At 41.2% G+C, this 21259-nt stretch overlaps 2 long non-coding RNA genes across 2 annotated transcripts in view; one reads left to right on the plus strand and one right to left on the minus strand.

The window, feature by feature from the left end:
• The window catches only part of LOC130679827 (uncharacterized), a 94510-nt gene that overhangs the window by 44376 nt on the left and 28875 nt on the right, over positions 1-21259 (plus strand). Inside the window, exon 3 of the long non-coding RNA XR_008992784.1 lies at positions 10679-10789. This is a non-coding gene — a long non-coding RNA (uncharacterized LOC130679827). The remainder of the gene's footprint in view (positions 1-10678; positions 10790-21259) is intronic.
• LOC130679826 (uncharacterized) lies at positions 11081-19382 on the minus strand. The gene is made up of 2 exons (XR_008992783.1): positions 19154-19382; positions 11081-11674 (listed from the first exon to the last, which is right to left on the minus strand). It is a non-coding gene; the product is annotated as an uncharacterized LOC130679826 (long non-coding RNA).

Genomic DNA, 21259 nt, shown 5'->3' on the forward strand with positions numbered 1-21259 from the left:
GATAGGACTGCTTTCCATACAGTAATTTTCTAATATCCTGCTCAGCCTCCCCAGCACATATGTGTCACTTCAGTTGGCACAAGCGTCGCAGCAGTGAATGTAAATGTTTTGATTATATAGTCTATTAGAAGAGCTGCTGTGACACACCTCTGCACCCTTATTTTTCACACTCGGGTCCCAGCCCTGGAGAAGCGTGTGGCCAACTGCTGTGTCGCAAATTCATGCACTGAAGCATGAAACCCAGGTTGTCGTATAGCAAGAACGCAGGCCAGGTGTGCTGAGAGTTTTCCAAGTGTTTGACCATATTTTGGTTAAGTTGAATTTTCTAAGTTGGCTTGAATTTCTGTGAAAGGAAGAAAGCCAGGATGAGAGAATTGGTGTTTGATCATTTTAGGCTGAATTTTAAACCCTGAGTGAAACTCAGGGAATCCAAAACCAATTCAAAACAGAAAGAAGAAAGTTTTATGTGACATTTCTGTGATTGAAACTGATGACTGATACATTTTTACTGTTGATTCTTAGCCTGTCTTCCTCTTTTGCTAGTATATATTTATCTCTCTGGGCATAATACCATGGTACAGTAAAACTGCTTTCCTTTTGACTGCATTTGTGATACTGAGACACATAGAGGTTGGTGTTTACTTTTGCACTTACAAAAAAGAGTTTCCAAAGAATGGTGCGCAAGACTGTGAGATGAATGTTTAACCCATGCAAGGAAAATGGAATCTCTGGGCCTTTGAAAAACACTACCAGTACAGAAATAAGTTGAACATAAATAATTATAAAATTGAAATGACAAAGTATTCAAAACTGAAAGTGGTATCTAAAGTTTTCTATTCTATGGCAAATTTTATAGACTTTCAGAATTATTCAAGGTAAATCAAAATCATAAAAATGGAACTTAAATACAAAATAAGTTTTACAATATTTTACAACACACCCACTTATTTATGGGCTTTTATCTAAATTAGTAAGTATTACTACATTTATATATGTAGAATCATACACAAAATGTTTTCAGGTTACATTTATTTATATGCATCTTAACCTATAATTTTACAGTTTTGTGTTACAGTTAAGGGGAAGGGGAAAAATAAACTTGAAAAAATAAATGTTTTATACATTTTTAGATTAGGAAATATTAGTGGTTCCTTGTCAAAAATTAAGAAAATGTGAGAACCATTTATATTCCCAGCACTTAATAATAATCATCGTTAATACTTTTAATTTTAATTTTAGCCTTTCAGTCATATATAATCTTTTTACAAATAAATTAAGATCAGCAAATGTGCCATATTAATCCAAAGGATTTAACAGTGCTGCTGGAACAACTGAAAACCCATGTGGAAGAAAACAAGTTTTGGCTCATAATCTTTCTATATACATAAAAAAGTAATTTGAGATACAGCATAGACAAAACCAGAAACATAGAGCTACAAAAAGAATGAAAAAAGATTTTTTTATGATTTGGGGGTAGGCAAAGATTTCATGGAAAGGACATAAAGCATTAACCATAAGAGGGAAAAAAATGTGACACTGGGTTGTGCAAAATTTTTCTGCTAATTAGAAAACTCTATTCAGAAATGACTAGACAAGTCATAAACTGGGAAAAAAATGTTCTCAGCACATATATATGACAAAAGACTTGTATGCTGAATATATAAAGAATCCCTAAAAATCAATAATAAAAGGACTACCCAATTTAAACATGAGTATATGAGTTATTTATTACTGGATAACAAATTACTCTAAACTTAGCTTAAAACAGCAAATATTTATTATCTCATACTTTCTGAGGATCAGGAATTTGGAAGCAGATTAGCTGGATAGTTCTGGTTTGGTGTTGCTCCTGAGACTGAAATTAAGATATCAGCTGGAGCTGTGGTCAGTTAAAGGTCTGAGTGAAGCTGGAGAATTAATTCACTTCCAAGATGACTCACTCACATGGGTGTTGGCAGAGGCCTCAGTCCCCTGCTGCATGGGCTTCTTTACCAGCTGCCTGAATGTCCTCATGATACAGCAGCTGTCTTCCCCAGAGCCAGCCATCTAAGACAGAGAGTAGGGAGGAAGTCACAATACCTTTTACATTCTGATTCAAACATTCACATCATCTCTTTCACCATAGTTTATTAGAAGCAACTCACTGAGTTTGTCCCTTTTTAAGGAGAGGGAAATTAGGCTCCACTTTTTGAATGGAGGAATATCAAATAATAATGTTTAAAACCACTACAAAAACTTGACAAAAGAGGATATTTATATAAGTGATCAGTAAGTATAGGTAAGAAAAATGGTCAGTTTCATTAGTCAGGAGATGAATGTAAATTAAATCCACTATAAAATACTATTTCAACCCACCAGGGTGACTAAAATGAAAAATATTGACAACAGCAAATGTTGGAGATGATGTGAAGCAACTGGAACTCTCATCATTGCTGGTGAGATTGTAAAATAGTACAAGCACTTTGGTAAATTGCTAATTCATGTCCTGTAAAGTTTATGCTTATTCCATTGCTGGTATTTTCCCATGACAAGTGAAAACATATGTCCACAAAAAGCCTTAGTACACATAGCAATATTTATGTTAGCTTTATTTATAAATGCTTAAAACAACCCAGTGTTTATTAATCGAGATTGAAAAAATTTATATAATAGAATACTTGCAAGCAGTGTATTTACACAACCAAATATTACTGAGCAATACAAAAGAATGAACTCCTAACACACTCAATGAGTGGATCTTAAAATGTAATGATCTAGTGTAATTATTAAGCAAAGAAACCAGAATCAAAAGATTAAATATTGTATGATTCTATTTTCATGAAATCCAAGAACAGGCAAAACTAATCTACAGAGAGAGAAATAAGAAAATGATCTCCTAGTGAGGATGGAGGAAGGGAATCAATTGGAGAGGGCAGGAAGGAACCTTCTGGGGGTGATGAAAATGTTCTATTTTTTGTTTTTGATGGTAATTACACTAGTGGAACCTATTTCTGAAACTCATAAAACTGAACATCTAAGATCTGTGCATTTTATTATATATTAATAATGCTATGATAAAAAATAAAAATAAAGATCATATAGTTTTATTTACTGCTTTTCTGACTCAATATTTTTTATTTATTTTATCAAAGTATAGTTGATATACAGTGTTATATTGGTTTCAAGTATGCAACATAGTGATCTGGCAGTTGCATACATTATTAAATGCTCATCCCAACTAGTGTAGTTACTACCTGTCAACATAGAAAGATGTTACCGAACTAGACTGTATTCTCTATGCTGTACTTTCATTCCCATGACTAATTTATATTATGATTGAGATTTTGTGCCTCTTTATCCCCTTCACCTACTTCACCTACCCTCCCCAACCTTTCCCCATTGGTAACACCAGTCACTTCTCAGTGTCTATGAGTCCACTGCTGTTTTGTTCACTTTGTTTTGTTTTGTTTTTAGATTCCACAAGTAAGTGAAATCATATGGCCTGGCTTATCTCACTAAGCATAATATCCTCTAAGACCATCCATGTTGTTGCAAATGGCATGATTTCTTTCTTTTTTATGGATGAATAATACTCCATTGTGTGTATTTTATATATATATATAAATATATTTATTTATACACACCACATCTTCTTTATCCATTCATCTATTGATGGATAGCTTGGTTGCTTTCGTATCTTGGCTATTGCAAATAATGTGGCAATAAACATTGGGTGCATATATCTTTTTGAATCAGAGACTTTTTTCCTTTGGGTAAATTCCTAGAAGTGGAATTAGTGGGTTGAATAGTATTTCTATTTTTAGCTTTTTGAGGAACCAGCATACTGCTTTCCATTGTGACTGCACTAATTTACATTCCCACCAACAGTGTAGGAAGGTTCCCTTTTCTCCACATCCTCACCCACACTTACTTCTTGTCTTTTGGATAGGCCATTCTGACTGGTGTGAGGTGATATCTCATAGTGGTTTTGATCTGAATTTCCCTGATGATTAGTGATGTGAAGCCTCTTTTCATGTGCTAGCCATCTGTATGTCTTCTTTGGAAAAATGTCTATTCAGGTCTGCTGCCCATTTTTTGATTGGGTTATTCTTTAGGTGTTGAGGTGTATGAGTTCTTTATATATTTTTGATGTTAATCACTTATAAGATATATCATTTATGAATATATTCTCTCACACTGTAGGTTGCTTTTTTGTTTTGTTGATGGTTTCCTTTGCTGTACAGAAGCTTTTTAGTTTGATGTAGTCCCTCTTGTTCATTTTTTATTTTGTTTCCCTTGCCTGGGGAGGTGTGTCCAGAAAAAAATTACTCATTCTTATGTTAAAGAGATTTTTACCTTTTTCTTGTAAGGGTTTTATGGTTTCAAGTCTTATATTTTGGTCTTTAATCCATTTCAAGTGTACTTTTGTGTATGATATTAATAATCGAGCTTCATTCTCTTGCAGGTAGCTGTCCAGTTTTCCTACACCATTTAATGAAGACACTGTCTTTTCCCCATTGTATATTCTTGCCTCTCTGTCATATATTAATTGACCATATGTGCATTGGTTTATTTCTGGGCCCTTTATTCTGTTCCATTGATCTATGGGTCTGTTCTTATGTCAGTACCATACTTCTTTGATTACTGTAGCTTTGTAGCATAGTTTGAAGTCAAGGAGTGTAATACCCCCAAATTTGTTGTTTTTTCTTATGATCGCTTTGGCTACTTGGGTTATTCTATGGTTCCATAGGAATTTTAGGATTATTTACTGTAGTTCATTAAAAGATGCTGTTGGTATTTTGATAGGGACTGTATTGAATTTGTAAATTGCTTTGGGCAGGATGACTAATTTAACAATATTTAATTCTTTCTATCTGTGAGCAGGGGATAGATTTCCATTTATTTGTGTCTTCTTCAGTTTCTTTCATCAGTTTCTTATAGTTTTCAGGGTATAGGTTTTTCACCTCCTTGGTTAGGTTTATTCCTAGGTATTTTATTCTTTTTGATACAACTGTAAGTAGATTTTTTTCCTGATTTCTCTTTCTGCTACTTTGTTGTTACTGTATAGGAATGTGTATTAATTTGATATCCTGTGACTTTGCTGAATCCAATTATTAGTTTAGTTTTTTGGTGGAGTCTTTAGGGTTTTCTATATATAGTATCATGTCAACTGCAAATAGAGTTTTACTTCTTCCTTATCAATTTGGATGCCTTTTATTTCATTATCTTGTCTGATTGGTGTGGTTAGGACTTCCAGGACTATGTTTAAAAAAGTGGTGAGAGTGGGCTTCCTTGTCTTGTTCCTCATTTTAGAAGAAAGGTTTTTTAGCTTTTCATCATTGATTATGATGTTAGCTATGGGTTTTTGCTTTTTCAGCATCTACTGAGATGGTCATATGGTTTTTATCCTTCCTTTTGATAATGTGGTATACTGATTGATTTATAAATATTGTATCATCCTTTCATCCCTGGAATAAATTCCACTTGGTTGTGATGGAGGATCCTTTTGATGCATTTTTTAATTCAATTTATTAATATTTTATTGAGAATATTTGCATCTATGTTCATCAGGTATATTGGTCTGCAACTTTTTTTATTGTCTTTATCTAGTTTTGTTATTAGAGTGATGCTGGCTTCTTAATTATTATATTGTCAGTATCTTCTTATACTCTTTACTACTTTTTGAGAAAGTGCTTTGATAACTATTGTTTGATGACTATTTGATGATGTATTGTTTCATGTTATTAATATATCAAAATTAAATTTATAAATATTAAGATTAATCCCACATTTTATAAAAAGCACTGATAAATTTTCTTTTATCTCTAAATATCTTGTTTGTGTACATTTGTAATTATGGGAACATTATATTTAAACTTTTATATCAAGGATATCTAGTATTCCTGTTTAGGCAATGAGGATCAAAGGTCTTTCATCATTAAGTATTTTCTGGTGGACCTTTCTTTCTCTCTTTCTTTCTTGCTCTCTCTCTCTCTCTCCTGCCTATTATGCTTTACCTAAATATTTATTTTGGAAAAAAAAGTTAAATTCTACAGAAAAGAAATATAATAAGAGTATAATGAATGCTTTCACCTATATTTACCAATTCTTAACATTTTATTTCATTTCCATTCTGTGTATATATATATATGTATCTCCACATAATTTTTCTTAAGTTGAAGCTGTTACTTCAACATGTGAAAACAAGGTTAATATTCTGAAAAACCACAACAAAAATGGTTGCTTTCAAGAAATTTAACATTGATGCAATAGTATTAGCAAATGTAGAGTGATATTCACATTTTACAAATGGTTTCCAAACTGTTCTTTGTACTTTTTTTGATCCAGTGTCCAAACAAAGATAATGCATTGCATTTGGTTATTTCTGTAGTGTCCTTTAAACTGTTTTAGAACAATCCCTTTATCTTTTTTTCTGTCTGACATACATTGATATTTTGAGGGGTCCAAAATAATTGTTTGCCAACTGTTCCACAAACTAGGTTTGTTTGATTATTTCCTCATGATTAGGTTTAGGTTAAATATTTTGGGCAAGAATGCTTCTTGAATAATGTTTATTGCATGATATAATCTAACTGTACTCCTTTACAGGTGAAGTAAGTTTGATGTCTTGGTAAAGACATTTCGCCAGATCATTCTCTTTCTCTTTGGAACTGAAAGGTGATCTGTGGGGTGATCATATGAATATCCTGTTCTCCAATGACTCTTCATATAATGGTTTTAATATTTCCTAATGACCTGTACCTAACTCAGTTATTTCAGTGATGACTACAATATAGAGATTTTCTAATTGTATTCTGTCCTTTTACATTTGTTAGTTGACTTCTATACAACATTGTTTTTCCTCTTTCTTCTCTATTTTAGTAACACAGATTAAAAAAAAAAATCTAATGTGTTATTGTCTCTTTTGGACATTGTAACTTTTACTGTACACATTGCTCTAAATTTGACCAGTGGAAAACAGAAGTAATATTTAAATCATTTTAAGCTATTTCAGACCATTCTAGATTCCCCAAAGTCCTTCAGTGGATTTTCAAATCAAATTGATTTATTTAATATTTGAAGATGGTGTCCAGTGGTGTGATGGTAAATGTTTAACTGCTTTCTCAGAAAACAAAAACAAACCCATTTGTAGTGTTTTTGTTGATTTCCATACTATAAACATTTCCATCTTGGTTGATTTCATGTTGCCAGTGGGGAGTATTGCCTAACTTGCTCTCATTTTGTATTTCTACTATGGAAGTACAATAAACATAAACAACTTCAGGAGCAGGTAAAATAACCAAACATAATCAAGGAAGTTATGAGTGATGAGTTTTGAGTATTACTACCTTTGTTATTAATATGTAATATAATAATATATATAATATATATTTGTAATAAATATAATTTAATATGTAATATATAATAATATATTTTGAATGTTAAGTTTATGTATTTATTTTTTAATAATATCTGTGTTTAACAACTGCCCCACCAAAGTCCCTGCCAAAGTTTAGCTCTCGGCTCTAGTAAGCAGGTACAAACCGGAGCTTCAGTACTCAATCCCAGTGTCTATTAATAATCAAGGGCCTAACTTTTGGCTTCAGTATTAATTAAATATGAATAAAATTATAGTTAGAAGCAGATTGGAAAATCTTAGCATATTTTTCCCCTTGAGAAATCAATTTGTCAGAGAAATATATTTCCCTCGCCCCTCTCCACCTACATTTGATGCTTTTGATTTAGTGGTGTTAAAAACCATAACTATCTTCAATGTACTGAACTGGAAAGTTGAAAAGAACTTCCAGTGATGTGTGAAGGAGAAATGAGAGACCACTCACACATCCTGTCCAGATCTTCTGCAGGGAACACATTCTTTCTTCTGTCCAGCTTCCCTTCCTTTTCTGAACAATTTCCTTTTTCTTTCTCTTTCCCCCCCACATCAACTATGTAACTTGCTCCCTTCCCACAGTTTTTTTCCTGGGAGTTTTTGAACTGGATCTGGAAAAAGAGATTCAGTCCCTCTCTAGAAAGTGTACAGAAAACATGGGAGAAACTGGCAGGGAGGCTGAGTGACAAGATTTCCTCTCCTTAGGCTCAGCACTCTTACCAGCACCGCAAGGCGTAGTTGCCTGAGAATACTCCTCTGTAAAGTGAGCTGGAGAAATTAGGGCTGGGCCATCAGTTGTAACGCTGATTCTTGAAATGAGATCATCATCTGGTTGAACTCAAAACTCTTACTAAGCACCATTGTTGTGCAAAGAATAATATTATATGCTGGGGGAAAATGGTGACAGTCACATCTATGCCTTAAAAAATCTAGTTGAGTAGGGGAGAAGTACAAGTGATCAAATACATACAAATACATAGCAGTCTTACAGCATATCTATACAGTGAACACTCAGTAGCCATTAAAATAATTCATATGTTCATTTGTAAAATACTATGCAACCACTAATCTATCACATCTCTCAGGAGTATTTTTAAATAGGGAAAAGTATAATTATATGGTCATTATATATATGTACACACACATATATATATATGTGTGTATGTATATGTATATTAAACTCTCCCACATGCATAAGGCATCTATGTAATTAAATTAAGGAATATACATAATGGGGTGACTTTAATTTTACTTTTTCAAAGTATAGAAAAAGGGTTTAAGGAAATAAAATAAAAGGAAAAGTAGATGGTGAGTTATAAATGATTTTACATCTTTTTTTCTGCTTTCATAATTTTCCAGTTTTTCAGATATATACTCATTTGGTTAGTACTCAAAATATTTCATTGTTTAAAATAATGCTCAATTACCATAGGTCTTAATTTATGCAGTATATTAATCTGCCAGGGCTGTCATAGCGTAATGCCAGAGACTGGGTGGCTTAAACACAGAAACCCATTTCTCACAGCTCTGGGGATTGGTGACCCAGCATCACGGTGTCAGCTGCTTGATTTCTCCTGAGGCCACTCTCATTCTTACTGTGTCCTCACATGGCATTTCCTCTGCACCCACACTCCTGGTGTCTCTTCCTCTTCTTATAAGGGCACCCTTCTGTTGTACATCTCCACCCTTATGATGTCACTTAACCTTAATTACCTACTTAAAGGCCCTCTTACCAAATACAGCAATGTTGGGGATTAGAGCTTCAACCTATGAATTTTGGAGGGACACAAATCAGAGTTTAAGCTTAAAAAATTGATTTAAGATAAAGCAAAAAAATGTCCTGAAACTAAAAGAAATTTCCCTATAGCTTATTTTAGGTGATTATTATTTGTAACGTCTTTGTAAACTTCAAAATCAGTGTGTATCCTCTAAATAAATTATGCCATCTTTGTTCCCCATATCTGCTACCCATATATTTCCTCAACTGTATTGTCATCTGACTATGTAAGTATAGATATTATTGTTAAAAATAATATGCACTTTAAAAAAATGAATGCATTGTTGAGACTTTTTTTTAATTAAAAAATATTCTTTTTCTTTTCTGAAACCAAACAGGTACATCCTCTTACAAATAACTTGATTAGTTTACATTATAATGAATTAAAATTTATACCTAGGCCTATGGAAATTGAGTCCTAAATATAAGAAGAATTTAAAGAACTTTATTTGCTGGATCTGTTTGAATGTATGATGGCATATATACCCAGTTTCTTTAAGACAAACATGTCTGTACATAAATAGAGACACATATTTTTCTGCAGTTAAAAAAAAATATATGTTCATGTAACTTGAAAATATTTTCCCAGCCTGGGCCAAAATACGTTTGAAACCAAAATTAGTCAAAGGGAGAAATAAAGTGGGAGAAATCCATTTATTGCTCCCAAGCAGTCTTCCACTTCTATTCACCCTTGTCTCTCATGACCCAGCTGCAAAAACGTGCCCCACACAACCTCTCAGGTCCAGACACACCCTCACTCCTCCATGTAATCACCTATTGATATGGAGATGGCTACTTCTCTCCACCCCTTGGAAACACCTATTGGTATGGAGATGCACTAAGGCCAGGTGAGAGATTCTGGAAATACTGCAATTTTACCCACAGTTCGTTACAGAGATTTTAGAAGAGACAGAAAAACACAAAGAAGAAAGGCATACACTTTATCCCAATATCCAGAGATAACTAATATTAATGTTTAGCTACAATTGGAAAAAAATGACTCTTAAAAGAAAAATATATAAACCAAATGACCACCACTTTGCTGCTGTCCTCTGAGAAGACCTAGCTCACTCCACGCTCAGAGCCTTTGTACCTACTCTTTCCCATCTGTGGGACTTTTCCTCTATTCTTCGAATGGCTGGACAGTAACTTCTCGTTGTGGGACTGTGTGCAAATGCCATCTCCTCCAAGAAGACTCCTGATCACCTTAGTAACCTCTCACCTTATATCCCATGATTTCATTTTCTTTTCTTTTCTTACCACTTATCACATTCGAATACTGTATTATTTGGCAGAATGTTTGCTTGTAGTGGTTATTTTTTAACATGTAATTTTTTGCTATGTATTTGTGGCTGGCCTCTATGATGGCATCTAATGCCTCACCTTCCGATATTCATACCTTTGTGTAGCCTTCTTTCGCGTGGAATCAGGCTGATATGTGAGAATTGAAATAACTTGAAAGTGACTATGTTTGACTTCTGAAGCTAAGTCATTAAAGGAACTGCATTTTCTGTTTTGGTCTCTTGGTTTAGTCTGAGGGAACCCAACCACCATGTTTGAAGGCACTCAAGCATCCATGGAGAGGCCCATGGGGAGAGTAATTGTGACCTCTCACCAGCAGCCAGCGTCAACTTGCCAGCCATGTGAGTAGCCACCTTGGATGTGGGTCTTCTAGCCCTGGTCAGACCTTCATGAGTACAGCCCAGGCTAACATTTGCTTGTAACCTTAGTGGTTGTAACCTCAGCCACTAAGTTTGAAACAAAAAGGGATTTTATTCGAATCCATCTGAAGTTTTTTTTATTAGAAAATATTATTGCTCTAACTTCAGGGAATGATTGATTTAACTTTCCATTTTGTTTGGGGCTAGTATTTCTACTTCTAAATAAATTCCCATAGCTAAAAGTGAAAGGAAAGGAGCGACACACAGCAGCAATTCACCGGAGAATTCCGCTTTATTAGGGAAAGGTGCTGGGTTATATAGGAAGGGGCATGATTTGATTGAGGTGTCACTTCTACGGGGCTGGTGGCTATTGGCTAGGTGCTGGGATTGGGAGGGGGGCGAGGGGTGATTGGGCTTCAGGTGGCGCCGGCGGGAACCGAGGACCCAGAAGAGAAGCAGGAGGTTCGCCATCTTATGGGTGGGGGCCCTTCATTCCCCCCTTTCTCCTCTATGGGGTTGTAGACGTTGCTTTCTCTCTGACTGCTTCCTGCTGAACGGGGGCGGAGAAGGGAGTGAGGGCTTGAGGACTGGGAGGAAAGGGTTGATAGGACTCCCCACAGTAAGGACGAGTAGATGTGGACTTCTTCAGGTTGGAAATCAATGCAGGTTCCCTGTAACCATAAGTCGAGGACTTGTTGATTCCAATGGTGCCAAGAGGATACGGGTGCCAGAAGCCAGGCATCTGCGGCCATTGTTTCCAGGAACAGTTTCCAGCGGAGAGAGGGGTCCATCTCAGCGTGTGGTGAGGAGGTCACATGAGGGTGAGGGATCTTCTGTGGCTAAAAGCTGGTAGTTCCTGAGTAAAAGCTGGTTGAAAGTTTGATTAGAGATTTTACTGACTTGGGATTTGATCAACTTTATTATGCAAGGCAAGAAGAGACAGGTGAGAAGAATGATTACTATGGGGCCTGCAATGGGCCACAGCCAGGTGAGGAAGGGGTTTGTTAGTATTGAAGAGAATGGGTTGGAATTGGAAGCAGAGTGGAGGCTGGAGGCAAGGTCGGTGAGTTTGGTAATGTCAGTTTCTACAATGCCGGATTCGTTGATGTAATAGCAGCACTCTTCCCGAAGGAAGACACAGGTGCCGCCCTTCTCGGCTGTAAGCAGATCTAAGGCCTGCCGGTTTTGAAGGGTGACCTTAGCTAGCGAAGTGACCTGTCTTTGGAGAGAGGCCAGGGAATCGGCAGTGGATGTCAGGGCTCCCTCAAGTTTGGCGTTGAGATCTTTAATTGCCCATAGAGAGTGACCCAAGGCTCCTCCCGAAAACCCTGTCCCAATGGCTGAGGTGGTCAAAGAGATACCGACCATGATGGGAAGGAAAGCAGCCCTTTTTGTGAGCGAGGGCAAGGGAGGTTGGAGCTCAAGAAATTCTGCCATGCTGTAAAGTGTAAGCTGTGGGATTAGGGTGACGAGAATGCAGGGTATGTTGGAGTTGGGAAGCAGTGAGTTAAAAAGACTGCCATTGCACCAAAAAAAGTGACCTGGTTGCGTGAAAGTCTTAGAGCCGGAGGTAGGGGTGTAGATAGAGAGGCAGTGAAGTGTGCTGGAGGGGGGTGGAGCTGGGCCTACACAGTGGTGGATGGTGAGATTATCTGTGTATTCTGGTTCCCATAGGGGTATGTCTGCCAGGGGGCGGAGGGGTTGTCCTTCTGCATGGAAGGAATAGTTGGAAATATTAAGGGGCACGGCGGCCAGCAGTGGGCGCTGTAGTGATGCACACAGGAAACAATTGGCGGTGTTGAGGGTGTGGTTGAGAAAGATGGTGGTGTCTTGGATGAGCTGTAACCAAGAGTAGGAATGGAGGTAAGAAGATGAAGAGGTGCCATCAAGAGTTTGGACAATAACTTTTTCGGAATGTCCGATGTCGGATGCAACTTGAGAGATCTGGGAATGAGAGGGAACGTACTCTCGAGAGATATGAAGGGTACCGTGGGGGGGTCAAGAACCCCCCATAGTAAACTGAGGCTGTGACTCCAGTGGCCCATTGAGAGTTCCAGGGATCTGGGATTAATAAGGAGAATGAGCTGTTGGGATATTTTATGAAACGGTTGGAGGAGTAATACTGTGGGTACCAGGAGTTACCCATGTAGTGAATGATGCAAGACCTGTAGGGACATCCCTCATAGGTGTCTGGCCATTGCCTGCAATAGGCTTGTTTTTGGTCATAGAGAAAGCAGAGGTAGGGAGAATAAAGGTAGCTGCTAGTGAACACTTTGGTGGAGGGAGGAAAGTGGAGGTATAAAGGCTCGGAGCAGCCTTTCAGAGGGCAGTCGGATGTGGCAATGAGGGTAGTAAGTTTTGTTTGATGCTGTGTGTAAGTCTGTCTGACTTTGAATTGCCATACAAAGGAGGCTGGGGTGGCAGGGAAGACAATAGGAATGAGGAAAAAAAGCGAGAGAGCAATAAAGGAGGAAAAAGTCATGATTCGGGTATGGATGGCAAAGGGGGTGAACGGGAGATGCAGAGTTTCAAGGGATCAGAGGGATGAGGTGTGGTAGAGTAGACAGCGTCTTGGGCTGTATCCGAAGGACTCTTGATTGTAACTGATGGGTATTGAGTGTCCAAAGAAGATGGGTCCTGGGTGTTTGGTTTCAACCTGGAGATATGAATCCAAGAGGTGACAGACTTATCAGGCAGTAAGAGCTTGGCAGCCGAGGAGGTGCAGAGAATAACTGGGTGTGGACCTTCCCATTTTGGGGTGAGAGAGGGCCGATCCTCTGGCGGATTATAAAACACTAGTTGGCCGGGCTGTAAGACAGGAGGATTTTGAAGGGCGGATGGATCAGCAAGGAGCCAATCTTGATATTTCCACATTCGGTGTGGAGGAGAGAGAGTAGCGGAAGGGCCATATTGGGAGGAATCGGTCCTTTGTGGGAAGGGAGCCCTGGGGGTAGAATTGGGCGGCCGTACATGATCTCAAAGGGTGACAAGAAGGAAGGTTTCTTTGGGAGGGCCTGAATGCAGAGTAGAGATAAGGGAAGTAGGCGAACCCAGTCAAGGTGTAGCTCTAGAGATAGTTTGGTCAGGATGTCTTTTAGAGACCTATTGGCTCTTTCTACTTTTCCCGAAGCCTGTGGTCGATAAGGACAGTGTAGATGCCAGGGGAGTGAGAGCGACTTGGAGAGGTTCTGAATAATTTGGGCAGTGAACTCAGGGCTGTTATCTGATTGGAGGGAAGTGGGCATCCCGAACCTAGGAAAGATCTGGGTGAGGAGGATAGAGGCAACCACGGATGCTCGTTTGTTAGTGGTGGGGAAAGCCTCAACCCATCCTGAAAATGTATCTACTAACATGAGTAGGTATCTGGTGTGCCATACGGGGGCATGTTAGTGAAGCCTATTTGCCAATCTGCGGCGGGGACATTACCCCGTGCTTGATGAGCCAGAAAGGGTCGGGCCTTGAGGGGGGTATTAGGGTTAGTACGTTGGCAAATGGTACACCTGCGGGTGATTTGGTCAAGTAGGGTTTTGTCTTCAGGAGAGAGAGAAAAAAAGGATTGTAAAAAATGGATTAAGGATTGGGGGCTAGGATGGAACAGATCATGTAAGAGGCGGAAGAGAGACTCTCTGTCCTGGGAACAGAGGGTGTCTTGTGATAAGGCTAAAACTGTAGGGGTAGACGGATCGCTGTCTGGTGCTTCTTCTGATAGGGCAATCGACCGGGCTACTCTGTCAGCTTTGTTGTTACCCCTTGTAATGGGGGAGTCATCCTTTTGATGTGATTTGCAGTGGACTATGCCCAGTCGGTGTGGGAGTTGTGAAGCCTCTAGAAGTTTAGTAATCAGGGCTGAATTAGTGATGAAATTCCCTTTTGTGGTGAGGAGGCCTCGTTCTTTCCATACTGCTGCGTGAGACAAGAGAATGTGGAATACGTATTTGGAGTCAGTGTACAGTGTGAGAGACGTGTCCCGGGCCAGAGTGCAAGCTCTTGTGGCTTCAATGAGTTCGGCCTGTTGATTGGTTGTACCGGGGGGGTAGGGCTCGTGCCTCGATGATATCTTCGAGGGAGACTACTGCGTATCCTGCGAAATGGGTGCCCTCATATTTAAAGGAGGGCCCATCAGTAAACCAGATGAGGTCAGAGTGTGAGAGGGCTCCTTCAGAGATCGTGGAGTGGCACAGAAGGAAGTTGTGAAGGGCTTCCAGGCAATCATGCGAGGGAGTATGAGGAGAGTAGGGTAGAGGAAGAAGAGTGGCCGGATTCAGGGGCGGGCAGGGGAGGAAAGAAATGTCTGGATTTTGGAGGAAAGAGGACAGTAAGGTCAGGAGTCTGGAGGGAGGGAGAGTCTGTAAACTTTTGTAGGTTAAGATATCTTTTAGGTGATGTGGGGACAGAATGGTAAGGGGCACACCGAATGTCAGTTTATGAGCTTCATTCTGTAAGAGCTGTCCAGCGGCTAATGCCCGTAGGCAGGGGTCCCATCCCCGAACTGTGGGGTCTAATTGCTTGGAAAGATAAGCTACTGGGGTAAAGGATGGGCCATAATATTGGCCTAGGACTCCTAGAGCTTGACTGGACCTTTCATGAATGTATAATGAGAAGGGCTTCGAGAAATCAGGAAGATGGAGAGCAGGGGCTTCCACAAGGGCTCGACAGAGCTTAATGAAGGAGTGTCAGGGTGAGGAGGATAATGGTTCCTCAGGGGGGCCCTTGCTGAGGTCGTATAGGGGTCTTGCTAACCGGGAGAAGTTAGGGATCCACGCTCTAAAATACCCAGCCAGGCCTAGAAAGGAAAGGATTTCTGTCTTGGTTTTGGGAATGGGCATGTCAGAGAGGAGCCGTTTTCTGTCTAAGGTAATTGACTTTCTTTGTTGAGATAGAAGAAATCGGAGGTACGTGGCAGAAGGGGAAGAGATTTGAGCTTTGACGGGGGATTCTCGGTAACCTCTGGAAGCTAGGAGGTTAAGTAGGGAGGCAGTGTCAAGTTGAGACTGTTCTCACGAGGGACTGCAGAGTAGAAGATCGTCCACGTATTGTAATAAGGTGGACTCAGAGTGATCATGCTGAAACTGTTTGAGATCTTGAGCTAGGACCTGTCCAAAAATATGGGTACTATCTCGGAAGCCTTGTGGCAAAACTGTCCAAGTGAGTTGTTCAGAATGTCTTGTGTATGGATCCGTCCAGATAAAGGCGAAAAAATCTTGGGAGGAGGGGTCCAGAGGGATAGAAAGAAATGCATCCTTGAGATCTAATACTGAGAAGTGGGAGGCCGAGGCAGGGATCTGCGATAAAAGAGTGCATGGATTTGGGACTAAAGGATGGATAGGGACGATGGCCATGTTAATGAGGCGAAGGTCTTGGACAAGGCGGAAAGATCCATTGGTTTTTTTAACAGCTAATATGGGGGTATTAAATTGGAAGTGAGTGGGTCTGAGGTACCTTTTGTTTAAAAGATCTTGAATGATGGGTTGGAGGCCTATGAGGGCTGAAATGGTTAGGGGGTATTGGGCCTGACAGATATACTGAGAGGGGTCACGTAATTTGATAGAGGCAGGAGGACATAGAGCCACGGAGGGGCTTGTAATGTCCCAAACTTTGGGATTTACAGGGTCTCTGAGGGCGGAACTGGAGCTTTCATTGGGTAGAGAGGGGTCATCGGCTATGAGGGCCACCAGAAAGGGAGTACTGTGGGCTGTGGGAGTGGATATAGTTATGGAAACATAGAGGAGAGAAAGGATGTCTCGTCCTAGTAAGGGGATGGGACACTGGGGCATAACCAGGAAGGAGTGGGAGAAAGGTATGGGATTGTCTTGGATTGTGCATAAAAGGGGGGGGTTTAATGGGAAAATCTGTTTACCTCCTACCCCGACTATAGGAGTAATGGCAGGCGTGGTAGGGCCCTGGTATTCCTGCAACACTGAGGTGGCTCCTGTGTCTAGGAGGAAGGAGATGGGGCAACCGTCTACTATTAAAGTAACCCTGGGATCCTGGTTGGTGATGGAAATGGTCGGGCGAGAAGCCCCCGGGACCCGTCAATCTTCTTCTGCCAGCCCCACTACGGCGGGCTTAGGATGGGGGTTGTTCGTCCAGCCTCCCCTTCAGGTGGCTGGGCAATCAGACCCCCAGTGGCCCTTTTTGTGGCATTTGGGGCATGGGGTGGTAGGAGTTCTGGGGGAGGGGCATGCCCTTGACCAATGTCCTTCTTGTCCACAGTTGAAACAATCTCCTGGGGGGGCCTTGTTTGTAGAAGGGCGCCCAGGTTGTGGCTTTATCAGCTGGGCCAACATTTGGAAATTGGCCTGATCAGCTTTTTGTTTACGGCGTTCTTTCTCCTCCTCCTGGTTATGGAAGACTTTAAAGGCCACTGTTAGGATCTCAGTCTGTGGGGTAGCAGGGCCCTGTTCTAACTTTTTGAGTTTAGCTTTAATGTCGGGGTAGCTTTGAGCCAGGAAGTATGTCATAAGGACATGTCTCCCATCAGGCGTTTCTGGGTCCAGGCTGGTAACTGTAATAGGGCTTGAGTGAGTCTGTCTAAGAACTCGGAGGGTGTCTCCCCCCTCCTTTGAATTATGTGTTGGAGCTTTTGAAAATTGACTACTTTACGAGCTGCCTTTTTCAGACCTGCTATTAAGCAGGAGGCAAAAATATCTTGAGAGCGGAGACCCATGGCAGTGTTATAATCCCAGTGTGGGTCTTGTTCGGGGTCAGCGGTGGGGCCAGAGGAATAGGTGGGGTCAGTCCTGTGGGTTTCAGTGGCGTGCGTTTGCACAATGTCCCAAACTCGTCTACGCTCTTCAGGAAGGAGGGTATTGGTCAGGAGCATGAAAATGTCATGATGTGTGAGGCTGTATGACTGGAGGGTCTATTGAAACTCCCTGATATATGCCGTGGGATCAGTGGAAAAGGAACCTAGGCGTTTCTCCAGTTGGGCTAAATCTCCTAAGGAGAAAGGGATGTGAATGCGCACGATGCCTTTGGATCCTGCTACTTCTCGGAGGGGGGCAATAATTTTGGGAGGCCCTCGGGACCGAGTCTGAGGGGGACTGAAGGGTTCTGGCTCAGTCTGTGGGGGAGAAATACGTGATGGGGGCAAAGACGCAATAATTTTGGGAGGTTTTCGGGACTGAGTCTGAGGGGGACTGAAGGGTTCTGGCTCAGTCTGTGGGGGAGAAACGGGTGATGGGGGCAAAGACAGAGGAGGCTCCTGGAAGTTAGTTGGAGGGGGGCTGAAAGGCTCAGGCTTGAACTGCAAGGGGGGGTGAGGTGGGGGAGGAGATGGTGGTGGAGGAAGGGGGAGTGGTTGTTGTAGGAGAGGAGGGGGAAGGGAGTGAACGATAGGCTGCTGCGGGGGTGGAGGCAGCGGCTATGGCGGCGGTGGTGGAGGAAGGGGGAGGGGCTGTTGTGGGAGAGGAGGGGGAGGCGGCGGCCGCGGTGGAAGAGGGGGGGGGGCTGTAGGAGGGGGAGGGGCGGAAGGGGGAAGCCTGTATGGCGGAGGTTCGTCGGCTGGGTCAAAGGTAATTGAGGAGGGACTGGGAGTGTGTGGAGTTGAGGGAGATGGCCTGCAAGCTAGGAGAACTTGGGGCGGGGAACAGGTGGTGCAGAGGCTGGGATTTTGAGCTAGGAGGCGAAAAACTTCGATATAGGGAATCTCCTTCCAGTTTTTCAGGCGCTGGCAGTAGTTAAAAGGATCGCGAGTGATGTTAGGATCAAGAGTTCCCCCTGCGGGCCATTGGTTGTGATTGTCTAGGGGGTGTGTCGGCCAATCTTGGGAGTATTTATGGAGAAGTTTTGGTTTTATATCAGGCGTCAGGGAGAGGGTGGCTAGATGCTTGAGCAGGCATTCAAGAGGTGAGCTTCCAGGGAGGGATGAGGAGGCTCCCATGGCTAAAGGACAGAGAAGGAGACAAACAGGGGAAGACGAACGGAGACCCTCGGACTGGGAGCAGACGGCAAGGGGACAAAGGGCGTTCCCGGTGATCCTTGGTGGTCTGCGGAAACTCGTATACGAGTCGGTTTCTTAGGAAGTGTGGGTCGTCACCCAGACTTCTCTAAGAAGGCAGAGTGCAGGCGTCCGAGGTACCTGTACTAGGAGTTTTCGGCGGAAGGAATTTTCGGCGGAAGGAACGGAAGGAGGAGGTGGGGAGAAAGGGAGCGTTCTCATCCGCAAAGGAGTCACCTCATTTATGGCTGTTGGAGGAGGGGCCTGAGGGTCCACTGCAGCCGTGAAGGCCTAAGGCAGGGAGAGTTCCCTCCTCGTCCCCGAGCATCAGGGCCTTGCCGGGCGATCACGGTCAATGGCGCTGCGATAGCTCAGGGAAGAGTGGCCCACCCTGGGGGAAAACTTACCCAAAGGCCAGAGAGGAGTGGTGAGTGTGAGGATCCAGCGCCGGAAAAAGAAGACGAGGGCAAGCTGCTGCTGGTGTCGGGGGGAAGACGGGGCCCAGTTGGGGTGTCCCGTCTCCTGGGTTTCGGCACCAATGAAAGGAAAGGAGCGACACACAGCAGCAATTCACCGGAGAATTCCGCTTTATTGGGGAAAGGTGCTGGGTTATATAGGAAGGGGCATGGGGTGATTGTGGTGTCACTTCTATGGGGCTGGTGGCTATTGGCTGGGTGCTGGGATTAGGGGGGCGAGGGGTGATTGGGCTTCAGGTGGCGCCGGTGGGAACCAAGGACCCAGAAGAGAAGCAGGAGGTTCGCCATCTTATGGGTGGGGACCCTTCAAAAAGCATAAACTATTGAAGATTTATTAGAACCATTTCCTGAAGTTCTGAAAACATTTAAAATTTCAAGATTAGCATGTCATGGAATTTAAACTAACCACCTTTCTGCTCTCGAATTAAGTATAACATGTAGTCATGATCACAAAATTTTTTTTTTTTTGCTGTTATCAGTGCTGACACACTTAACAAGGAAGGTTCCAAATGCCTGGAAAAAAATATTTGTTTGGTTTTATAATAATGAAAACAAGGGAAATTTAAGCAAGCATCCCATTCCAGATTCAGTGTAGATGGCAGGTTCAGCAGGAGGAAGACTATGATCAACAAATTGAGGAACAGAATATCAAAGTGAGTTTTTTTTTAAACATTTAAAATAGACATCTATTTTTATAGAGAGAGCTGATGAAAATATGTTAAAAATAGCTATCTCTTTAAATTTGTGTCATCTGTATTATTATTAATATATCAATATTTATGTGCTGTATGTCTTTTAGTAATCTATTTTCATGAACAAGCTTATTGTATAAATGTGCACTTACTGGTAGTAAGGTCCACATCCTCTCACAGCAGGCCTTATTTAAAAGTAAAGGCATTCTGGATTTTAGGTATATATATGCAGTGTTTCTGTTTTCGTTTTTTTCACAGATCAGTTACTTTTGTGAAGATTCTGTAAGGTTCCTTCTCATAGACTAGATTATAACTGCAAATATTAAGAAAGCATGCATGGAGCCTACAGGTCTTCCAGCTACGGAAGGCTGTTTTGTTCCAGTGATTAGCTCACCATCACCAATGGGGCTCCTTTGGGGTCTAGATTTTTTGTGAAATGAAATCCTACAGTGGCTAATTGATAAAGTTCCTCTTCTTACTTTATGATTCTATAAAATCTATTACTTTTGAAGTTTCCTTTTAAAATAAGATATATGGGAAGTTAGGGGTCTTTTAGTATAAAAACTTAAGAAAATAGGAATCAGGAAGCTATAAATTGATATTAACCAGATAAGCATTTATATCATAAAAATTCTCATTCAGACTAAGGTAAAGTGAGAATCCAGCATCAATATGAGCATGTGTTGAATCTTTTTGGTTTTAATATGCTTTTATATGCTGTTGTGCCAGACTTCACAAAATGAGTTTTCAAGTAATAATGTTTTCCCCAAGAAAAAATTAAACGTCAGTGTTTGTGTAGAAACTGTGCAGGCAGGACTCTCAACTTTCAGGAAAATCTCTCCTTATAGAAAGATTTTCCAGCGACACTTTGAATTACTTTCCTGAAAACAGTGAGAAGGCTATGAAAAGGAATTACCACAGTGACTTGCTTGAAGGCCAAGGCAACCTGTGGCTCTTCTCACCTTTGCTAAGAGGTAAGAGCAAAGTGAGAGACAGTAGAGAGAAGGCATGCCCAGTGTGGCTGGAGGTGGTGGGGCCGCAGCTGTTTCAGAAAAGAGCCTTATTGACTGGATCTCGAGGAGGGCTGTGGATTGTTAACACCTGTTAGGGCTGAATTGAGTTCCACCCAAATTCATATGAAGTCCTAAACCCTAGAACTTCATGATAGAACTTTATGTGGAGATAGGGTCTTTACAAAATAATCAAGTTAAAATGAGGTCATTAAGGGTTGGCATTAAGCTAATATAACTGGTGTTCTTATAAAAAGAGGATATTTGGAGACAGACACATGTACAGGGAGAATGCTATGGGTACGTGAAGACCATCCATAAGCCAAAGAGTGAGG

This window comes from Manis pentadactyla, chromosome 12 (genome assembly GCF_030020395.1).
Source record: "Manis pentadactyla isolate mManPen7 chromosome 12, mManPen7.hap1, whole genome shotgun sequence".
Classification (NCBI taxonomy): domain Eukaryota; kingdom Metazoa; phylum Chordata; class Mammalia; order Pholidota; family Manidae; genus Manis; species Manis pentadactyla.